Here is a 5,417-nt window from a genome sequence, read left to right on the forward strand (position 1 = left end):
GGTTAGAGCTGGGGGAGGTTTGCTCATTCCTGCCCCCCCCCCCGAGGTGTGGCTGAGGCTCCAGGTTTGTTTGTTCGTTTTCCCCTTTTTTAATGAGGTGGGTTGGGGGAAAGTGGGAAATTTGTTAAGGGGCAGAAAGAGGCTTGTGAGTGTTGCACCCCCAAAAGGTATTGAGGGCACCAGGTTGGGGAATCAGGGGGTGCTGGAGAAAGCCAACAGGATAACGCCGCTCACATGCGCCCTGCGCCCCAACTTCACAAATTATGATCTAGAACAGGGATGGAACGCAATGGAAATAATACTTATTTTCATGTTCATTTTTTCTTTCTTTTTTGCACGGGACTTTTAGACAAAGGGGTGGCAGAGAGACACACGCAGACAAAGAGGCAGAGAGAGTCTGGTGAGCAAATGCTGGTTGGTTGGAAATGTGGAAGGGTGGGGGGGGGGGAGAGAGACACAAATTTTTCTCCCACAATAAAGTCCTGAATATATTAATTCCTCCCTGGCCTCTCTGCAAACACCGGTTTCCCTTTGTACACATCAGAATGTCAAGATGGGTTCATTTTAGATATTATTTCTGAGCCTGGAAGCTATAACCCTGGCTCGAGGTGGAGAGCCAAGCAAATATGCCAAATATTTAATTTTTTATTATTATTTATATAGCCGCCACCAGTGGGTTTTTCACCCCCTGGGGAAAGTGTGGGGGGGTGGCGTTGAGAGGAAAAAGAGAGAGACCAAAGAAAAGGGAGTGTTTTTTTTCCTCACATGCTTCCATCTCTTCCCACCCCCCCTTAAGAAATTTTACATCTCCATTCACCACCACCACACCCCACAGGGAGGTGTTCCTATTGCTGGCCATCGCCCTGGGCAACAGCAACTGTAACCATGGCAACCTGTTGCCCAGCGACAGGAAGCACACTGTGCCAAGCAAGATGCCCTGACCCCCAGGCTCCCTCTTGGAGAGGAAGAGGGTGGCTGCATTTTACTGCTGCCTCCCTCCACAACTCACACCCTCCCAGCCGCTCACGGCTGCTGCCCTCTTAGAGGGAGCGAGAGGAAGGCGTTGACTGGCAGCCCGGACGCCTGGGTTCCCTAGGCGAGAAAGCAGGGCTTAAGAATCCACAGCCCAAGGGAGGCGAGAGGGAACCAGATACCCTTGTGCAAAGGTTTTATTCCTGGATCTGGGATGGGGGGGGGACCTGCAATGAGCAATGGACAGAGAAGATCCAGAAAGCTGGGGAAATCCTTTGGGGATGTGTGATTTTGAAGTGTGATGCGCCTTCATAAGTCATGGGGTATGGGGAAGACGGTCTGTTGAAGTCCATCTGGGTCAAAGCCATCCATTCAGCCACCCATCTATCTTGCAACAGTTTGCTGCCTCTGACTGTGACAGCAGAACATAACTGTCATAGCTAGTAGCTCTTGATAGCTCTTTCTTCCATGTGTCCAAGGACCCCTGACCATTAGGTCCAGTTGTGGCCGACTCTGGGGTTGCGGCGCTCATCTCGCTTTATTGGCCGAGGGAGCTGGCGTACAGCTTCTGGGTCATGTGGCCAGCAGGACTAAGCCGCTTCTGGCGAACCAGAGCAGCACACGGAAACGCTGTTTAGCTTCCCGCCGGAGTGGTACCTATTTATCTACTTGCACTTGGGTGTGCTTTCGAACTGCTAGGTTGGCAGGAGCAGGGACCGAGCAACGGGAGCTCACCCCGTCGCGGGGATTCGAACCACCGACCTTCTGATTGGCAAGTCATAGGATCTGTGGTTTAACCCACAGCGCCACCCGCGTCCCGCATCCCATGTGTCCAAACACACCGGGAATCCTGTGTCCGGTTCTGGGCACGACAATTTAAGACGGGTATTGAGAAGCTGGAAGGTGCGCAGAGGAGGCGGCCGTGATGGTCCAAGACCTGGAAACCAAGCCTGATGAGGAACGGTTGAGTGAGCTGGGTATGGCTTAGCCTGGGGAAAAGGAGACTGAGAGAGGAGATCAAACATCTTAAAGGATGTCCCACGGAAGTTTGTTTTCTCCTGCTCCAGAGGGTAGGACTCGAACCCACAGCTTCAAGTTACAATAAAGGAGATTCCGACGAAACATCAGGAAGAACTTTCTGACAGTAAGAGCTGTTTGACCGTGGAACGGACTGCCTTGCGAGGCGGTGGGTTCTCCTTTCTTGGAGGTTTTCAAGCAGAAGTTGGGGGGTCATCTGTCAGGGATTATTTAGCTATGATGCTGGACTAGACGGCTTTTGGGAGTCCCTGTTCTATGACTCTAAATTAGCAGCATCCCATGTACCAGGGAGGAGACGTCAGGGGGCTAAACCATGAAGTTTGGGGAATTTGAGAGAGAGAGAAAACTCTACAGGATGGGGGGAAACACAGTGTGCCTTGACCATTCTCAGCAGCCACAGAAAACTGTCTGCTTGGGGAGGGGTGTGGCAGGGTGCACGGAATAGAGTATCCTGGAAAAGGGAAACAACTCCACGCCGGAGCATTTTTTATCCTGATGCCCCCAAGTTAAGGGGGCATATGGGGGGGGGGAACCACCATTGTAGGTGTTTGAACAGAAATCTCACATTGTTTTATTTACAGCATCCATTCGTCGCTTTCCTGCAAATGTCGCCAAAGGGAAGCACAGAAAGTACCAACAAAATTAAACATTTACAGTGTTAAAGAGTCAACTGTTGTTGTTGTTTTAGAACGAGCCAGAAATACGCAGCGGCGGAACTGTTGTTCGTAAGAAAGAGAAAGGAAAGCATTAAAACTCAGACTCTGTTGGAAAGCAAACCAAGAGAGCAGCGATCAGTTGAAAAACCAATCGATCGATCAAAGGCAAGGTCTTACGAGAAGCAAGATCAGGAGAAGATTTTGCCCTGGTGCTTAAAAGCCAAGGGTGATGGGGCCTGATCCCTCTTTTGGGGGAAATTGTTCCAGAGATGAGGCCTAACACCCACGGCCACCCTCACCTCTCTATTATTATTTTTTTAAGAAGATATTTATTAAAAGTTTTTAAGGTATAACAAAAAAAGTGAAAAATAAAAAGAAACATACAAAATAAAAATAGTTAAAAACACATTAATTTTCTATAACATAACTTCCTTACACCTTACACCGGACCTTCTTTGTATTCCAGTTCAATTTGTTAGTTCAGCAAATCCTTACCATTAAACTTTTACCCATTTGTAGAACCCTTTTTTTTTCATAACTCTTAGAGCATTACAGCTGGAAACCGCTTAGTTTCTTTCCAACATCCTTCTAACATTCATTAATTTTTCAATATTTCTGTAAATAGCCTTTAAATTTCTTCCAGTCTTCTTTCACCGACTCTTCTCCCTGATCTCGGATTCTGCCAGTCATTTCTGCCAATTCCATGTAGTCCATCACCCTCATCTGCCATTCTTCCAGGGTGGGTAGATCTTGTGTCTTCCAATACTTTGCAATGAGTATTCTTGCTGCTGTTGTTGCATACATAAAGAAAGTTCTAGCCTTCTTTGGCACCAATTGGCCGACCATGCCCAGGAGAAAGGCCTCTGGTTTCTTCAGGAAGGTATATTTAAATACCTTTTTCAATTCATGATATATCATTTCCCAGAAGGCCTTAATTTTGGGGCATGTCCACCCTCACCTCTCTAGGCTGGGTGGACTTCATGGCAGCACCCAGCCTCAGGGCCCCGGAGCCCTGAAGATGGTGACTGTGGGGTCCCCACAGTCTGGCTTGGCACTCATAGCAGCACCAGGCGGCTGGAGCGAGCCCTCTTTCTAACCTTGGGTTGCTGTGGGGCACACCTGGTGCGCACCAGCCTGTTTTGGACAACAACTCCTCTCAGGCCCAGCCATCACGGCCATTTAAACGATGTTTTATGGAACGCTTTTGCTGATTTTACAATCAGTTCACATGTCGTGCTCCTTGCCTTGGTACAGTATTATGAAAAGTGTGGATTGGAAATACATCCGCCATAAATAAACGACTACATTTTGAGCTACAGCTCCCATCAGCCCCAGCCAGTGTGGCCATTTTGGACTATATTTCCCATTAGTTCCATTAGCTTCAGCCCGTGTGGCCCTTGGGGACTCCAGCTCCCATCAGCCCCAGCCAGTGTGGCCATTTTGGACCATAACTCCCATTAGCTTCAGCCCGTGTGGCCCTTGGGGACTCCAACTCCCATCAGCCCCAGCCAGTGTGGCCATTTTGGACCATAACTCCCATTAGCTTCAGCCCGTGTGGCCATTGGGCACTCCAGCTCCCATCAGCCCCATCCAGTGCGGCCATTTTGGACCATAATTCCCATTAGCTTCAGCCCGTGTGGCCATTGGGGACTCCAACTCCCATCAGCCCCAGCCAGTGTGGCCATTTTGGTCCATAATTCCCATTAGCTTCAGCCCATGTGGCCTTTGGGGACTCCAGCTCCCATCAGCCCCAGCCAGTGTGGCCATTTTGGTCCATAATTCCCATTAGCTTCAGCCCGTGTGGCCTTTGGGGACTCCAGCTCCCATCAGCCCCAGGCCAACATAGCTATTTTGGACTCCAACTCCCATCAGCCCCAGCCAATGCAGCCATTTTCGACCATAACTCCCATTAGCTTCAGCCCATGTGGCCATTGGGGACTCCAACTCCCATCAGCCCCTGCCAATGCGGCCATTTTGGACCATATTTCCCGTTAGCTTCAGCCCGTGTGGCCATTGGGGACTCCAACTCCCATCAGCTCCAGGCCAACATAGCTATTTTGGACTCCAACTCCCATCAGGCCAAAATGGCTGTGCTGGCTGGGCTGATGGGAGTTGGAGTCCAAACCATCCGGAGAGTGACAGGTTGGGGAAGACTGGGGCATTGTGGGTAATTCAGAAAGACCTCGTCTCTTAGTCCTGCTAGTTCAGCCAGATAAGCCCACCAGGGTGCAGGGACAGCGCCTGGGGGTCACCATAATACATTTCCCCCAGGACCCCCACCTCAAACTTGGGGGAAGTGATGTTATGGGGTACTTGTGCGAGAGCCAAGCCTGCATCTCTTTCCCACCCCCCAGCTCTGAGGCAGGGGAGGAGCGGGGGGGAAAAATCTTGACGAATTTCTGTCATTTCAGAAGCGAGTTCGTTTCCCCAAAAGGTCAGGCAGCTGCTTGTCAGACGGATCAGAAATAACCATCTCTTATTTGGGTTTTGCTACGGTGACGGGGGAAGAGATCCAAAATACCACAGGGACTCAAAATTAGCCAAGGAAATTGCTTTGAAAAGGGCCTCGGCGGCAGGCGAAACATGCTCTCTTTGCTTTCATGCGCCGTTGCCGCGTTGGTGGATTGATTTATTTGAGCGCATTTCGCCAGTCCACAAAAGGCCGAGGTGAGGGGCAGGCCACCGTCGAGGACCCCCGTTGCATTACCCGCGGGATCTGTCCCCTCAAAGTGATCTGCGCCCCCCAAGCCT

At 50.3% G+C, this 5,417-nt stretch overlaps 1 long non-coding RNA gene across 1 annotated transcript; it reads left to right on the top strand.

The window, feature by feature from the left end:
* Positions 1 to 1,682: 1,682 nt before the first annotated feature.
* Positions 1,683 to 2,675, top strand: LOC310692272. The gene is made up of 2 exons (XR_014518702.1): positions 1,683 to 2,158; positions 2,592 to 2,675. It is a non-coding gene; the product is annotated as an uncharacterized lncRNA (long non-coding RNA).
* Positions 2,676 to 5,417: the final 2,742 nt, after the last annotated feature.

This window comes from Podarcis liolepis (assembly GCF_965112155.1).
Source record: "Podarcis liolepis genome assembly, chromosome: 13".
Classification (NCBI taxonomy): domain Eukaryota; kingdom Metazoa; phylum Chordata; class Lepidosauria; order Squamata; family Lacertidae; genus Podarcis; species Podarcis liolepis.